Source organism: Mustela putorius, unplaced genomic scaffold (genome assembly GCF_011764305.1).
Source record: "Mustela putorius furo isolate JIRA1106 unplaced genomic scaffold, ASM1176430v1.1 tig00000242_pilon_pilon_pilon, whole genome shotgun sequence".
In the NCBI taxonomy this organism is placed as follows: domain Eukaryota; kingdom Metazoa; phylum Chordata; class Mammalia; order Carnivora; family Mustelidae; genus Mustela; species Mustela putorius.
The window spans coordinates 19,117,822-19,135,346 of record NW_025421325.1 but is presented as its reverse complement, the minus strand read 5'-3'; the positions used below and the strand labels follow the sequence as shown (position 1 = coordinate 19,135,346).

The 17,525-nt window shown below is 36.2% G+C and overlaps 1 protein-coding gene and 1 long non-coding RNA gene across 3 annotated transcripts in view; both read left to right on the top strand.

The window, feature by feature from the left end:
• Nucleotides 1-17,525, top strand: part of XKR6 (XK related 6) — a 298,759-nt gene that overhangs the window by 73,054 nt on the left and 208,180 nt on the right. The window lies entirely within an intron of this gene.
• Nucleotides 1-17,525, top strand: part of LOC106007196 — a 76,493-nt gene that overhangs the window by 53,073 nt on the left and 5,895 nt on the right. The window contains exons 1-3 of one of the 2 annotated variants that reach the window (XR_006606265.1): nucleotides 14,374-15,291; nucleotides 16,541-16,653; nucleotides 17,087-17,144. This is a non-coding gene — a long non-coding RNA (uncharacterized LOC106007196). Of the gene's footprint in view, nucleotides 1-14,373; nucleotides 15,292-16,540; nucleotides 16,654-17,086; nucleotides 17,145-17,525 lie in introns of those variants that run through there. The other variant, XR_006606264.1, reaches the window with a different exon arrangement.

Below are 17,525 nucleotides of genomic sequence, written 5' to 3'. Positions count from 1 at the left end.
TTTGAAGGACCCCTTGAGGTTGAGGAATTGTTGGAGCCAGCATTTACATACTCACTTTATTCTGGCTTATTTCTTATTAGTTTAATTGGCCTCATATTAATTGATACAGCCTTAAGGGCTTGAATGATTGCCTGACTCTAAGTTTACTTTTCTTCTCCACTGATGAATGAAACAACTGCCATTTTGTGTGAAAACTGAAATAGAAAATGCAGTCTAGTTTTAGTATGAACTGTGCATGGAAATAGCTGTGCCCTCCCTAGTTAGCAGTATTGAAGTTTCAAGATGAAATGAAATATCTTCACCAAATTTAAACTGGTTAACATAAAATCAGTGGTAGAACTACAGTACGACAGCTTTGCTGTGTGGAGAATCATGATCTTACAATGATGTAACATCCTAATGCCCAGAAACTATAAATATGTTGCTTCACATTCCAAAAGAGACTTTGCAGATGTGATTCAGTTAAGGATTTGAAAATATAATGATTATAATGGATTATCTAGGTGGGCCTGATGTAATCACATGAGGGCCTTATAAGTGAAAGAGGAAGCCTGAAGAGTTAGAGAGAGATCTGAAGATACTACACTGCCAGTGATGAAGGGGGAGGAAGGGGCCTTGAGCCCATGAGTACATGTGATTTCTAGAAGCTGGAAGAGGCAAGGGATTCTCCCCCCTTAGAGTTTCCAGAAGGAAGAGTTGGCTTTGAACTCAGCCATTATGACTCCCAGACCTTAAGATAGGCTAACCTCCAGGTCATCTGCACTTGATCATAGCTTGTTGGAGTTGTATTGCATCTAATTAAGAAGTAGGAGTGTCAGGAAAGAAGTTTCTTCGTCAAGTACCCAAGGCAGATTTTAACATTCAAGTACCAGCCACAGTACCCTGTTTGTACTCCGTTATACTTAGAGTAATAAAGCTGTTCTGGAGAATGATATATGAAACTATTACCCTGATATTTTTGAATAGATGTTAGAATACTAACATCTTTGCTTTTGCTTTGATTTGTATGCTCACTAAACAAACATTTGATTATAATTTGGCTTTCCTGTGTGACATGTCTACATGGAAAGAATTCATTGAGCAAATGATTCAGTTATCTGGTTTCTTTTGATTATATATTGATTTCCATCATGATTTGTCTGTGGATGGGGTGGGTAAGTGGGAATACATTGGCCACAGGACTCTAATTTCTCTTCGTTCCTTAGCTGTTCTCATTTTCGCTTAACATTTTTGAATTGACATTCTGATTTTAGTTAGTCCATTGAAAGTCCATCCATCCGTGGGAAATGGCTCTTTTCAATACACTTAATAGATTATTTTGCTGACGTTGTGAGGATTAGTTTTTTGATTCTTGGAAATTCAACAAGTAAATACAGTCTCAGAAGACTTCTTGTGAGAATAAGATGTTTTCCCCAAGTGACATTGCCCTGCTTCTGCAAAGCTGAGAAACATCAGTGAGTTTTTCTCAAGTTTGAATTTCTATAATTGAAAACTAGGAAAGTTGCAAACATTAGGTTTTAGGATTAAAAAAAAATTTTAACACGTACTTAGATTGGAAAGATAGACCAAAAATAAGGTGAAGTATAGCATAATTAAATGTAGAGTTTTGTATTATATCATTTTTTACAAATACCAAAGTGTAGGATATAGAATACAAAGAGGTTTATAGTTTCTGTCAAGTTTATTGGAAGTCAGGAGGAGAGTCCCAGAGAAGCAGCAGTGTCAGATGGCACTCATAAAACATGGAAGTTAATTACTAGAACTAAACATTTTAAGAGGGTCCTGGGCATTTTTTGAGGGACATTGGTAACTGAAGAGTGATCAAGATGGTAAAAAACATGTAGACAGAAAGTGATAAGCAGTACACTGAAATAGGACTCTTTAACCCAAAGAGGAATTTATGATTGAGGAGGGGAGCACAGTAGTTGTTTTTACAGGTATAGAATGTGTACTGCTGTTAAAGCACAGGGATTTCTGCAGTTATATCTAGAGGTAGAACTAGTGACAGTAGGTAGAAATTGCTGAAAGACAAAATTTTGAGGCCATGTACCCATAGCAGGTGTTGGATCACCTATACATCTCTCTGCCCTTTCCTCCTCCCTTCCTTCTAAGGGAATTTTGATTTTATTTAAGTAATCTGTCCTTTCTGCCTATGTTTATTTATCAAGAGCGGCAAACCCCAGCTCCAGGGGGACAAATGATCATTCTCAATCATGATGGACTTCTTTTCCTTGCCAGTGATTGGACAGGCATAATTTTGGCCAATAAGATGTGTGCTAGGGGTCTTCAGACACAGAAATTCCTCTCTGATAAGAAGATTCAGAAGGGGAAGAAATAATCTTTTTACATTGGACATTACTATATCTGCACGTGAAGCCTGGAATGATGGGAGCCATCTTGAAACCATAAGGAGAGCTAAACCAGCGTGCTAATGGCAGAGTGAAAATGAATAAAGGAGCCTAGGCCTTTGATGTTGAAGCACCAGAATAACAAACCGCTGGAGATTTGTGACCTTGGAACTTATTATTAGCAATGGAAAAAAAAAATTGGCCTTTACTTGGCGTGATTAATGTAACATTTTTAATTTTTCCTAAATTGTATAGGACCAAAATGATTTCCAGCAGAGCTGCTCTGAAATGGAAAAGATTTTCCAAAGAAGCAGCCTTTTCGCCCTCTGAAAATGTTTAACCAAATGCTGAATAAACACTTAATAGACTTGGGTTTCCAGCATTAGTGAAAAGTCTGGACAAGATGATCTTAGATTCTTTCTCACTGAAAGATTCAGGCTTTGCCATTCTAAAAACAAAATAATGGAGCAGTCCACAGTTGGAACAGAAGACATTGGGATCCACTTAGCTTCTCCATTTTGTGCCTTCTTTGCTCTCCTAGGATTACTGCTTTGAGGAATGAATGTGGAGCATTGTTTCTCATCACCTTACAGAGCCCATTTTCCTTTTTCCAAATATGTGGTCTGTTGCTTTCTAGTTTCTATATTGTGCTTTAGTGTAAAAGACATTTTTGTTGTTTAGGTGCATTGATTTATGGAGAGAAGAAAGTATTCTAAAGTAGATGTCAGAAGTTGTCTTTTACCCTGGTTAAAGAATCTTGATCTTTTTATTTTTTCCTTTTGGAAGATGGACCAAATGTTCTAGTCTTATTAATAGAGAGGATGTTGTAGAGACACATTGAAATGATAATGCTTTGGAAAGTAATAGTAGTGGAAGCATTTATTAGAAATATTTTGTACTATTGGAGTTTCTAGGTTGGAAATACATTATTGGAGGTCAAAATAAGTACTTCATTATTAAATTGATATCTCTCTATGCTTTGAATTTCAAGATGATAATGAGAAACTAAAATAATTTAAAAAACAAAAATGAAATAAAAATGAGTCTTTATACATTGTGGACATTATCAGAAACATCAGGTTTAATCATTTACAGTGTTTGATTGACTTGTCTTAGATCAGAAATAAAGGCAAAAAAAGTTTAAATTCAGATTTTAATTCCTATCATGACCCAAAGGTAGTAAAGAAAGAGAGGGACTGTCAACATGATATTGTGAAGCTGCTGCTGCTGCTTCTTCTTCTTCCTTTTTTTTTAGTTTTTCTTTTTTCATAAAACATGTTTGGCTTTATAAGGATATCAAGAAAATAAGTTAACATACCTAGTTTTAAAAAAAATGACAGTCTGCTCTTACACATTATCCATTATCACAACATTTCAGAAATTAGAAGATGAACTCCAGAGTAAACAAATTTGTCCTCTGGAATGGTAACAGAACTGGTAGTTTTGTGAGGTTCTTTTTTTCCTCCTTGTTTTAGATTCTGTTTCCCTCCCCCGCTCAACTCTCCCAAGATCCATTCTGGTATTAAGTTATTTAATTAAATTAATTCTGGTATTAATTCTGGTATTAAAGTTTTTTTCTGTCCAACTCCAGATTCCTTCATTTTCTTGCCTAGCAGGATATATATTTTCTTAAACCATGGCTAACCCTGAGTATTAGTCAATAGGAGAAAATTTGTCTTAGGTCTTCCCTGTTTCTCTTTATGTTTTATATTTCAGATATAACTTAATGGGTTTTTTGTCTTTGTGCTGTCAGGCAGCCATATTGATCTCCACGTCTGTTTCCTGATTACACCTTCACCAAAATTTATCAATTGTATTTCCTGCCTAGTAACCTCCTGTTTTGTGGTGATTAATCATTTACCCAGCTATTGGTAGGTTACCACTTCTCCCACCCTTTTTTATTTAAAAAGCAAATCTGAAAATGCCTGAAGACCTATTTTGGCCTTGCTGCGCCCCGTAAATTGCACCATGGATGTTAGTGGCCTATGTTAGGGCCTACAGTACTTGGGTGGCAGGGGTGGGGGGGGATTTGCTTTTGCCTTCCCCTGCTTTTGCTGCTTCCAGCAGTAGTGGTTGTCTTGCCTCAGGTCTTCAGCCCATATACTCAGGGCCAGTTTCAAGGGCAGTGCAGAGGGTCCCACACTGGCTTTAATGTTTTCCCATTGTCACCTTGCAAGTCTTATTTATTTATTTATTTTTACAAGGGCCTTGCATTTCCCTTACAATGTACACCCTGGAAATTATGTAGCCATCCTATGCGTTAAGCTTTTACTCATTACCTGCTTTCTCTCTTTCATTTGCTTCCAGCTTTCCTTATGGGCTTCCTGTGCTGCCTGATTGCTCACCAGTTTCTGCTCACCCCACTTTACCCACCTTGCCATTCCCTCTCATGTTTTTAACTCTTTTTCCATTTCAGCTAACCCTGAAGTGCTTTCTTGGACTCACAGGGTTTGGCTTTTATAATTACTTGATCAGTTTGTTGATCAGTTATAGTATTCTCTTGAGCTTTGACAAAAACTTTTATTCAAATTCTGTTGAGGAGTCCCTGTAATAATTTTCTCCAACTTCTACCTGTGACCTCTGTACTTGAGAAAACATATGAATTATGTGCTTGTTTCTAGTCAGTTGTGTTCTGTGTTTAATTGAGGTGTAACTGTCTTCATATTGAGTTGCCAGAGAGATGGTCTGGAGTCCATCAGAAGTTAAGGGTAGAAACTTAGCTTTATCAGTATCCTGGTCTGCTATTTTGCAGATGGAGTAAAATGAGTAAACTAAATGATCTATTCTCTAGACAACAGAATAACATTAAAGTTTTTTTTTTTCTTCCTTGAATGATTATACTATAGAAATACAGTTTTAGATATAAATGCCAGGAAATTAGAATCAATTCTGGTAGGGGCGATAGAAAATAAGTTAAAATATGATATAATGTTAGCAGTAAGTTATGCTAGGAAGAAAAGTCATGCAGGACAAGGAAGGGGCTCTGGGTTGATGGGATGGGATGGTAGGAAGGGCTGTTTGATTTTTAGACAGAGTGGTCAGGGTAGCCTCCCTGAGCAGATACCTTACTGAGATGAAGTAGGATGGCCATGACAACTATGAAGGAAGAACAGCCCCAGAGCAGAGACTACAACTTCACATTTCTTCAGGAGATTCAGTTCCTTTGAAAATGTAAAATATAGGGGCACCTGTGTGGCTCATTGGGTTAAGCCTCTGCCTTCGGCTCAGGCCTGGGATTGAGCCCTGCATTGGGCTCTCTCTTCATCGGGGAGCCGCTTCCTCCTCTCTCTCTGCCTGCCTCTCTGCCTACTAGTGATTTCTGTCTGTCAAATAAATAAATAAAATCTTAAAAAAAAAAAAAAAAGAAAATGTAAAGTATAGAGGATACATATCTTGTGATGTTCAGGGATCTCCTCAAACTCTTGCGCACTTTAAGTGTTTGATCAGCATATGTATCAGCCAGTAAGTATTTCTGTTCTTAGGTCCAGTTTGGGGTTGGTGATGGTATTGAAGAAACTTCATCAGTCTTTGCCTTTTAGCAGATAGCCTTCATGCATTTTGTCTATGTTAGTTGATTGTCCAGTAGGAAGTAGAAAAGCAGATTAGAGTATTTGTTAAAATAGAATTTTCTCATTTAAAAAAACTTCATAATGACTAGGATTTTTTTCCAGTTTAGCTTTATAACGGAAGCTTAGGTTCTGCAATCAGAAAGTTGTTGGCAACTGAAAACAAATTGTCAAGAAAAATACTGTAAATATTTTTATTTGTGTGTGGGACATATACTTTTATCATTTAAATTTTAGAGTGTTCATGAACTTGTTTATTTTATTACTAAATAATGCGTATAATTGGGTGTTTATTTTTCCTGCCTTACTCTTTCTCTGGGAAGCTGACATCGTCATCATTAAAACTTTTCAAGATTATGCCAAGAGGCCCTTTATTCGAGGGAACTTGGGAGTAGATTACTTGCTGCCTTATGGGGTGTTTCCAGAAAATTTTCCAAAAAATGTTACTTTAATTTTGAGTTCCTTACTGATAATTCTGTTATGCCATTTTTGTTATTTGGAAGTAGTTTGTGTTTTTCTGACTTTGATAAGAATGATAACAAACCTGTTATTTAATAAGTATATAGCTGGTGTTCGTCGATGCTCTGTGTTAGATAATAGCTATTTTAAGATTAGGTTTTCTTTGGGAGCCACAAGTATCATTCCATTGTATTGGTATTTTCATTTGGGTCTTTTAATTCCTGTACTGTTAATATTTTTAGCATTTACTGAGCTACATATCTAATACTGTATAATATAGTCTGCTTAAACCAATCTGATTAGAAGAAACATTTATTCGGAAATATGGGAAAAATAGTGATAGATTTTTAAGGATCTTGAATGCTTGCCAACAGATTAGGACTCCCACTAGTCAATTGTATTTGAAAGGATTATGTAAGACAGTATATATGAAAGTGCTTTGTAAACTCAAAGTTTTTGTCACATGCCAGTTGGTTTATCATCCTTGCACACTGTTGGTGGGAATGTGGATTAGTACAGCTGTGCTATGGAAAACGGTGTGGAGGTTCCTCAAAAACTGAAACATAAAATTACCATATGATCCAATAGTTCTGCTTCTGGGTATATACTCAGAAGAATTGAAAGCGTATTTATACACTCATGTTCATAGCAGTGTTATTCACAATAGTCATAAAGTGGAAGAAAGCCAAGAGTTCATTGACAGATAAAATGTGGCCCGTACATACAAATGAGTATTCTTCAGCCCTAAAAAGGAAGGATGGATTAAAAAGCAAACACATGACCCTGGAGGACATTATGCTAAGTGAAGGAAACTAGGCACAAAAGGACACAGACTGTCTTATTCCACTGGTGTGAGGGTCCTAGAGTAGTCATGCTCACAGAGACAGAACAGAGAAAGTGGCTCCTGGGGCAGGTGGGGAGGGACGCAGAATTTCGGTTTGCAAGATGCAGAGGATTCTGGAGATGGGTGGCAGTGGCACAATGGCATGGATATACTTGATACCACCACACTGTACACTGTAAACGTGGTTAAGATGGCTTAAAAGAAAAACTTAATTGTAAATTGTACCTCCAGAAAAAAAGGGAAACGTACCCTCTCTAGTTGGGAAGTGAGGAGTGAGTAGAGCTATCAGTTGAACAGAAAAGGCAGGATGTTGATAGTTGGGCTGTTAAAACTGAGGTGAGGGGTCATTGCACTAGCTTATTTACTTTTGTATACCTTGGAAGTTTTCCATAGTAAACACATTTTTAAATGATTATTTGTCATTCAGTTTGAAGACTAAAATTATTCCACCAGGAGCTTCTAGTGGCTGCTATAACCCTTCATCACTAATGAGCATTTGCAGTGGAGAGAGCGGGACATGGCTAGTGAGGAACAGACCAAATAGTGAAGCTTTCTGACAGGAAGGATAATGTTGTTTTTCACAGATAATGTTGTTTTCACAAAGAAAGGGGTGGAACTTGAGAGGGTAAGAGATCATGTAGGCAGTTCAAGTCTGTGAGTCCCTCTTATTGCCTGCCTTTTATAGCTCAGTTACTGACTGAGACCAGGAAAACACTAACAGTTTTTACTGTGCATTGGTATTCTTAATTGCTATGTCCTTCTCATGAGTCCAGATAGGCCGTACTTGTTGCCTGTATGGTCAGGAACTACCCAAACATGACACAGTTATTCAACACCTGTCAAGTTAATATTAAAAATATCATGGTCTCTACTTCATGGAGCATGAATTTGTTGTAGACATTTTTACATTAAGATAGAGTGATTTATTTTCAATGCTGGCACGATTTTCTATTTCTGTTTCAGTTCCAAACACGGACACTTTTTTCTGTCATGTTCAGTATGTGCCACCCAGTTATTAGAGCTTTCAATTGTTAGTCTGATCATCTCTTCTAGACAACAGAGTCCTATTAGCAGGACTGAGGCATCAAAGGCCTATAAACATCCTAATCTACTGTTACAAAAACTAGACATCAGAAAGCAGAAACATTCTGAAGTCTATACACATTAAATTTCAAGATGTACAAAATCTAATCTTTAAGCCATTTTAAAACAAAGTATGAAGCAGATGAGAATTTTTTCAATCAGTAACATTTTTAAAGTTTCTAGAGTTCTTACTCCTAGAGTTTTAAAGACACCTAAAGTAGGGTATTTAATATAAGAATAATGAAAGTATGTTTTTATTTGCCTTGTATAGAAAATATCTAATTCAGCTTAATTATATGATGGCCTGATTTGGGGCCACAACTCAGATCATTCTGTAGATATAAAAAAGATCTGCAGAGACCTGAAATATCAATAGCTCATGTCGGGGGGAAAATATATATATATATATATATTTTTTTTAAATAAATCTTACATTTGTTTCTAAGTCTGTACCAGTGTTTCTGTGAAATATGGGTAGAACTATTAAATGTTGAACCCAGAAAATTTGACATCTTGCCCTACCTACCAGAATAAGGTGAAAATAGTTGGTACTTACCTTTATTTAATAGAAAATAAGTATGATAAATTACTGCTAAAATCTATAAGTGTGGCGGCCATTGACTTTTAGCATTTGCTAAAATTATCAAAAATGTTAAATAGCATATTTAACAGTTTCAAAATGAATAGTCTATGTAATAACATGCAAGATTTGATGGCTAGTGTAATATGAGATGTCATTGACTTATATTCTTTGTAACAGAGTAGTCATACTTTTCAATGGAATGTACATATTACCTGGATGTCAGCTGTCTAGTTTTTATAATTCTAGTATGGAAGAACTAGACCACTACCATGTACCCTGTGCTAAGTGCAGAGAACGGCAGTGTCATCTAAGCATTGTATCTGTGGACTGATCAAATTGCAGTTGGGCATTTGTTTAAAGAAAATTCTGGAGTTCATAAGTATTTCATCACTACAGGAGAAAATAAGGCAAGTCTGTAAGTTAAATTGAAGCCATTTCAAATTATACTTCTAATAGAGAATATTAAATACGATTACATTCTTACACTGTTGTGATTAACTTTTCATCAATCTGTTTTCTTCAAGACTGATTTGTCTGTGTGCAGGTTTTGAACACCTACTGTGTATAAAACGTTAAGCTGAATACTGAGAGAAGTAGAAGTTAGAAGAATCAGTGACAACTTGTGTTTTCAAGCTTAGGCTAGAAGCCATTTCAGAAGCTGAATACAGGCCTTCCTTGTTTTACCATGCTTTTACTTTATTGTACCTCTCAGATATTGCTCTTTTTTTTTCTTTTTTTTTCCTTCCTTCCTTCCTTCCTTTTTCTTTTTCTTTCTTTTCTTCCTTTCATTCTTTCTTTCTTCCTTTCTTACTAATGGTAGTTTTGTGGCAGCCCGGCATCAAGCAAGCCTTTGGGTGCCTTTTTTCCAACAGCATTTGCTCACTTTGTGTTTCTGTGTCACATTTTTGGTAATTCTTATTTTAAACTTTTTCACTGTTATATTTATTATGATGATTGGTGGTCAGCAGATATGACTTCCTGAAAGCTCAAATGATGGTTAGAATTTTTTTTAGCAATAAAGTGTTTTTAAATAAGGTACAGTGTACATTGCCTTTTTAGACATAATGCTAACATACACTTACTTAATAGACTATAGAATAGAGTAAACATAACTTTTATACACCTGGAAACAAACAAACAAAAAAATCATTTGACTTGCTTTATTGCACTAGTTTGAAACCAAACCCACAGTATGTCTGGGGTATAACTATGGTTACTTGCTGAGAATGGAGAAGATTCTGTATGTTAAAAGTGTATGGCTGGCTGTTTAGAGAATAGTAGGAATAGAAATCATGCTGCAAAGAGTGCTAAATGTGGTCCCCACTGCACTTTGGTTAAAGCCCTAAATCCTCAGTGTGCTGTTTGAGACTGGTTGATCTGGCTCATACTTCTTGCTTGTCTTCCATGTTCTCTGCCCACATTCCCTTCTCCAGATCACTGTATTCACCATATGCTTTCCTGTCCAAGGACTTCAACATAACCAGTTCCCTCTATTTGTAATGCTACTTCTCTTATTCTTTGCTTGGCCAATTCCTGTGCAACCTTTAGATATCAGCTTACAGGCCACCTCCTCCAGGAGACCCCACCAGGGCTGCCTTATAAGACCACACACAAGTTGCATATCCCAGAGCACCCAGCCCAGGAAGAGAAGAGCACCTGTTGATGTTGTGCAGAGTGGCATTCCAATTCAAATTAAGTCCCCTGTTGATGCTCTGTCATAGCCTCGTGTTATTCCTTCATGACAACATCTTGAACCTCTAGATACCTGATTATCTGTGTAATCAAACTATAAGCTCCCTAAGGGGGAGGCGCCATACAGATTGTATCCCTAGACCCTGGCACTTAGTCACTTTTCAGAAAATATTTTTAAATGAATGAACCAACTCTAGATCACTCTTCAAATTTGGCAATGTAGCACTAAAGAAAAAGAAGGGGGATATTAGCTGAAATGAGTCATGTATTCAAGGAAATGGATTGTGGATTGGTCTAGGATCTGGAAATCTGAATGTCTATAGGCAAAAGGAAAGAAGCTATTTCAGGTACAAAACAAACTGAGGGTTGTGGGGGTGGGTGATGGGGGGGTTGTGGCGTGGGGCTATGGACATTGGGGAGGGTATGTGCTATGGTGAATGCTGTGAAGTGTATAAACCTGGCATTTCACAGACCTGTACCCCTGGGGCTAATAATACATTATATGTTAATTTAAAAAAATTAAAAGAAGCTATTTCAGGTGAAACTGAAGATATAAATGGATTAAGGCTCCACAAGAGTGGATTATGTGATTACCACAAAAAAAGGTCAACATTAAAAAGAAGATCCCTGTTTACCCTTAGATAGGAGAGATAAACTGTTTAAAAATAAGAATCTATTAGTGAGAGCTCAAGTAAAATTAGATAATATGAATTAATCTACTCATAAATGCCACAACACTTTCGATTATAGTGACTTCATAGCTAAAGAAAAATGCTGATGGAAACTGTTTGGGGCACCTGGGTGGCTCAGTAGTTTAAGTGTCCGACTCTTGATTTTGGCTCAGGTCATGCTCTCAAGGATCATGAAATCAAGCCCTGCATCAGGCTTCATGCTGGCCATGGAGCCTGCTTAATTTATTCTCTCTCTCTCTCTCTCTCTCTCTCTCTCTCCCCCTGCGCAGGAAAAAAAAAATGTTTAAAATCTCCCAGTAACTTCATGATTCACAATCAAACATTGTCAGAGTTAGATCTGCATGTTCCTTTTGGAGGTAGAGGATTCCTGCAAGTGCCAAAAGCTGGTCATGCCTGGGTAATTATGACTTACCCTGCTGAAAAACTAACTATCTCTGGTTAGTGCTGATTTGGGGTAAATGGGAGAGTAATTGCAGGGTTAAGACCATTTTTTAAATGGACAAATACTGTATTTTTAGCACATTTTGCTTTGCTCTCCACCTGAGAAACTCTTTTCTTTAGTGACATTTTACTGGAATCTTGACCAGTTTCATGTATTCTGTCTGTAAAGTAGATGTCACATAAAACAACAAGCTTGTCATTGTGAAGGATTTGGATTTGGAATCTGAGATCACTGCAGAAGTAAGTAACAGCACAGTGTTACTAGATTGGCACTCTCTGTAGGACAGAAGGTAGGGTAAATAATCGATGTCTAACTTGCAGCACACAGTGGGGGGCTATTGGATAGCCCATTAAGTCCATGAAGGTAAATTCAGAACTTGTAACCTGCCCCTCATGTATAGGATTAGGAGTGAAAGTGTCCTGTGTAGGCCACAGTGTGGTGTGTAGATTAAAGAATGGTTAGAAGAAGCAAGTGGTGGCCAAGTTTGAGAAGCACAGTCCCCCAAGTGTATTGACAGTTAATTTCAGGGGTGAAAGCTGAGTGAATGTCTCTGTGGTCTTGGCCCCAAAGGAGTCCTCACACTCACCAGGTGGCTGGTGAGATCTGACTCTAGAATGTAAATCTCTTTCCATTTTGAGAAATCAATGCATAGAGTTTAAAATGCTGAAATAGCAAAGCATCCTTGAAAAACATTTTAGTTGTAGAATAATTACTTGTGTTACAAAAATTACATACTATAGAAGTTATAAAGTGGGAAGTAAAAAAGTTCTCATGTTTTAACAGTTGCTTGGGTAGCTTTTCACAGATTTCATTTCTTCCTTTCTTCTTTCTTTCTTTTTTTAAAGATTTATTTGAGGGAGGGAGAGAGAGAAAGAGAGTGTGTATGTGTATGCTGGTTGGGGGGGCAGAGAGGGAAGGAGAGAGAGAATCCTTAAGCAGACTCTCTGGGGAATGTGGAGCCCGACACCGGGCTCCATCCCAGGACCCTGAGATCATGACCTGAGCTGAAATAAAGAGTGGGCCGGTTGGCTGTTTAACCAACTGAGCTTCCCAGGCACCCCTCATTTCTTCCTTCCACGCCCCTCATTTCTTCCTTTCTTTCTCACCTGTCTTGGCATTCCTTTTTAAAAAAAAAAAAAAAAAAAGCCTATTTTTGAAAAAAAATACTGTTTTGGAAAGAATGACATATGTCTATTCAAACATGTCATTTATGCATTTAATAGTATATCTAGGACACCTTTCTATAGTTGCATGAGATATAATATCTTCTTGAGCCAGCTTCCTTTTGGACTTGAGGACACTGGACAGACATTGCGATTGTTTTCCAGATTTTTTTCTTTCATTTTTTTGTAAATGAATAATCTATCTATACAGATACTTTTATTCACCTGTGAAAAGCAATCTGAAGGATCTAGCCCTAGAAGTCAAATTTCTGGGTCAAAGCATGTGGGTTTTTAAATTTAGTAGATACTGTCATTCTTCAAAACTTTAATACCAGTTTATACCTCTCCCAGTGGTATATTTGAGTGCCCTATTTCCCACACTCTTGAATTTAATCATTACCCATTGTTAGCATCTCATTTTGATTTGCATTTCGTACATTTTGAACGAGTTTAAAGATACTTTTATATATTTTCAAGTTATTTTTACTTCCCAGTGAATTGTCTGTAATCATCACCCGTTTTCCAGTGGCTATCTTTTTCTTAGCAGTTTATAAAAATTCTGTGCATATTAAATTTTTACTGCAGATATTTTCCCCAGCTTATGTTTAGTTTTTGCTTATACTTGTTTTTTTGTTTGATTTGGTTTTTGCTTTTCTAAAAAACAATTGTAGTTTTGTTTTGTTTGGGTTGTTTGTTTTTTGGCTACTAGGTTTTATGTCATGATTGAAGGCCTTCCTATACTTAAAAATTAATTTAAAAATTTTATTCATATTTTCTTTAAGTAATTTTATAGTTTCATATTTAAACTTTAAATGTGGTATATCTGGAATTTGTTTTGGCTTAACGAATGAACGTAGAGAGCCAGCCTTAAGTTTTCCAAATGGCTAGCTGTAGTCTAAACACCACTTTTTGAGCACTCTCTTCTTCCCATAGATTCCTCAAATTTGAGATTTGAGGTTTTCTGACTGATAAATATTTTGTGTTTACAGTACCATTTAGGTAAAACAGTATGGAATTATATTGGAAAAATTGTGCATGTAATATTTATTATAGAATTTCCATGTAAATTAATGCTGCTCCTACAGCTAAACACTACAAGGAAGAAACAGCTATGATCAGAGGAAAAAAAGCATGCATACGGTTTTTGCTTAGATTAGAAGATGAGATGTGTATGTGTCAGAAGGGAGATCTTAGAATGTGTAAAGTACTAGAATCAAAAAGTAAACTTCTAAGAAGAGACCATAATAATCAGGTTGCAGGTTCACTCCTCGTATATCATGTAACCCTTTTTGTTAAAAAACAAAAACAGTCTAAACTAAGGAAATTATTTGAATCAGAATGTATTTCACATTGGATATTCTTAAAATAATAGACATTTTTATAGAAATTCGGTTCTGTGATTTGTTGACAGTTGTAACTAACTTACTGGAATTCGTTGATCTTATTAAAGGAGAGACCACTATGACATTCCTGATGTGACAAGTGGAGTTTTATGGTTAGTATAAATTAAGACTGAGTATAAGGGTACTTTTCTTAGTAAGCCATAGCACATGTCTTCTGAGTATTAAATGTCATTACTTTATCATTAAAGTCCTTGATCAGAGTGGGAGTAGTGAAGGTTGTGAAAAGGAGAGTGGCACAGTGTTTGTTGTTGCATTTCTCCCACCTGGGTCCATTGGTTCAGGGAAGTGATAGGACTGAAACTTGTAAAACAAAACAGACTATGATTGAAGCAAAAAGGAAAGGAGATAAAAGTTACTAAAGGAAAGATCCAAGTTTTGGAGAGGCAGATGAAATCTCTTGTTACTTTCCATTTTTGCCAAAGAATGGGAGCAAACATGAGTTGAGAGGAGTTGTAGACCAAAGGATAGGTTCTTTGTGTTGCTGTGGAACACATTTGGGATTTACAGATAAGTCAATGTTCGAGGCACCGTGTAGAAAAAGTATATCTATCAATTAGTTGTGTTTTCTCTGAAATTTATTGAAACTGAAAGAAGCAGGGACCTATGACATGTACAGTAAAGGAAGGAGGAGTGACTGCTTATAAGTAAGAACAGCGTCCAGTTTTCCTTGATTAAAATTTGAATATACTAGAATATAAAACTATTAGAATCATTTTTATGAGCCTCAGTGGGAAATGAAATTCCAAAAGCTTATTGATTTAAAAGTATTTTCACTTGATGCAAACCATAACCTTAAACCTAGGTAAAATTCAAAAAAATTCTTTTCTTTATTCTAAATAGTTAAGTGTAAATTACAAGTTATTACTTTAAAGAATGGCTCTAAAACCTATAAACTTCAGAGTCAGACCATTTAATTCTGTTACATTTGTCTAGATATTAAACGTAATTGGACTTCACATGAAAAATTACAGAAGATAAGCGATCTCAGGAAATGTGTTTACTACTGTCAATTTAAGGTGAAATCGAGCTTAAATTGATTCATTTTGATGTTTTTTGGTAATGTACTATGTTCCCACAAAATTAAAGCCTTTCATTGGTATACATAGAACCAGCAGAGAAAGGCAAAGCGTTAAACAGTAATGTTGTTGGTATAGACTCTAGTGATAATTTAGTAATATTATATAATGGAAGTATATGAATGGTGTAAAAAAAAAGCTCATAGGCTATTTGTCTTTATTACACTATAGTTAGGGCCGATTCTTGAGTGTAACTTGGGCAGCAAGCAGAATTTCTGAATTTTAAATTACAGCTTCTGTTGAATGAAGGACTCTTACATTAAGTGATTTTTGAAGGTGCTTGGCTGATTTAACCTTGCGAAATAGTGTGAGACATTTATATTTGGGATTGAAACCACCAGTGCTCTCCAAATGGAGGAGAATTAATTTTCAGGATTAATGAGGATTTTGGAAATATAAGCTTCACACTACAGAGACCAAATAATGGCTGGACATCATTTGCAGCGTAAGATTTAGGCTTCTCAGTGGATTTTGTTTAAATCCTGCAGTCTTATTCTCTTGTCATATAATATATACTGCCCTCCTCCCTCTCATGGAAACATAGCAATCCTTATTTTCTGTCTTCTTAACATGATAGCCCAGACTTGAGACAAATAGAAAACGAGTCTACCACTTGTTGAGGTCCAGAACCCTGTTCTTCTCTTCAGCATTTGGCTTCCAGCGCTTAGAAACATTCAGTACTTGTGGAATGAGTGAATGCCTCATTTTGATTGTAGAAACAAGTTACTTTTCATGTACTACCAGCATGGCTGTTAGAATTCAGAGTTTCCAGAAACATATATTTCTAGGGCTAGCCCATTGTTCTGGTTCAGGGCAACACTTCCTTTGCTTGTCTTCGTTTATTTGCATAAAGAGAGCTAAGTTGCTGTCTAGTGTCATTAGCTTCATTAATGATATCTTTATATTTAACATCATAAAAAAAAGCACATTTCAGAACCTCAGGAGATGGATAAAATCCTAGTGTGGCTCTGTAGAACCACCTTGGTATTAAATTATCATTGTCACTATTACTCCCGGCAGCTGGTGGGCTAAGAATCATTCTAATTAGGATTGTGATGCTCTGGATGGAAATGTGTACCTTTCATTTTTCTGTGATAAAAATGGCTTCTGATATTTTATATATTTTAGTGTCATGTTAGAGATTTCATTCCATGATCATTTGTTCATTCACATGTATTTTTATTTTTAGCTCTAAGCGAAAGACATGAGGCCTAAGACTGAGATGAGGTTGTTTTGAGGCCATCTGATTTCTGACTAGAAGGTGTGCGATCGCCTCGTCCTGAAACCACTTCAAACAGAATGGTAATGGCAAAACCTAAGAGAAAGAGAGGCCTTCATGTTTTTCCATGTCTGTTCTCTTATCCCATTCCTTCCTCTTTAAGAAAAAAAAATCTGAAGTTGTGAACAAAAAGTATTTAAAAACATGCTGATATAGTCTAACTAAACTGGTTCAAATGTAAAGAGTTGTGTAAATCGACATACTAATTAAGCCTTTTAGAGTTGTTTAAACTTCTTAGTGAGATGTTTAACTAGTGACAGAATATTTATGTGGAAACACCTAAGCCATTAGGAATTTGCAGATTGAAATAATTGACTTCCTTTGAAAACGAATAGGGTTTGCTCTTAAAAGGGACTGAATACCAAGCTTTTCAGACTAGAAAGTAAGGGTTCTGTGCTTTTGCTGTCATAAAAAATTTTTATGTCTTATGGATGCTTTTTTGTTTTTCTTTTTAAGATGTAAAGTTCTATGAAGAATGTTAGTAGTGTCGTTAACTCTGCTTTAATTATCGCAGGTAACTTAGTTCAAAATCTGTTTTACAATTGAGGAGAAGAGCACTGTTTGTCTTTATTACAGTAAAACTTTCTTTGGGAGCGTGCTTCCGTTTATTAAGTTTATTCCAGTGGACCATGTCCTGTTAAAATAATGATATAACAGGGCTTAGAAAGGCAGTTACTAGGCTTAATTCCCCCTGGGAATAGAAGTCCAATAGGTTCTTTGCTCAAGTTCAGGTTTTATACTGAGCCATCTTTTCAGAGTAAGTGGTTATTTGATCTTTCTTATACTACATGTAACAGTGTTCATAGCAAAAATAGTATCACAGTTTACTTATATTTAGCCTAAATTACACATTTGTTTAATTGATGGCATGCCAAGAAAATGAAATTGTCATCCC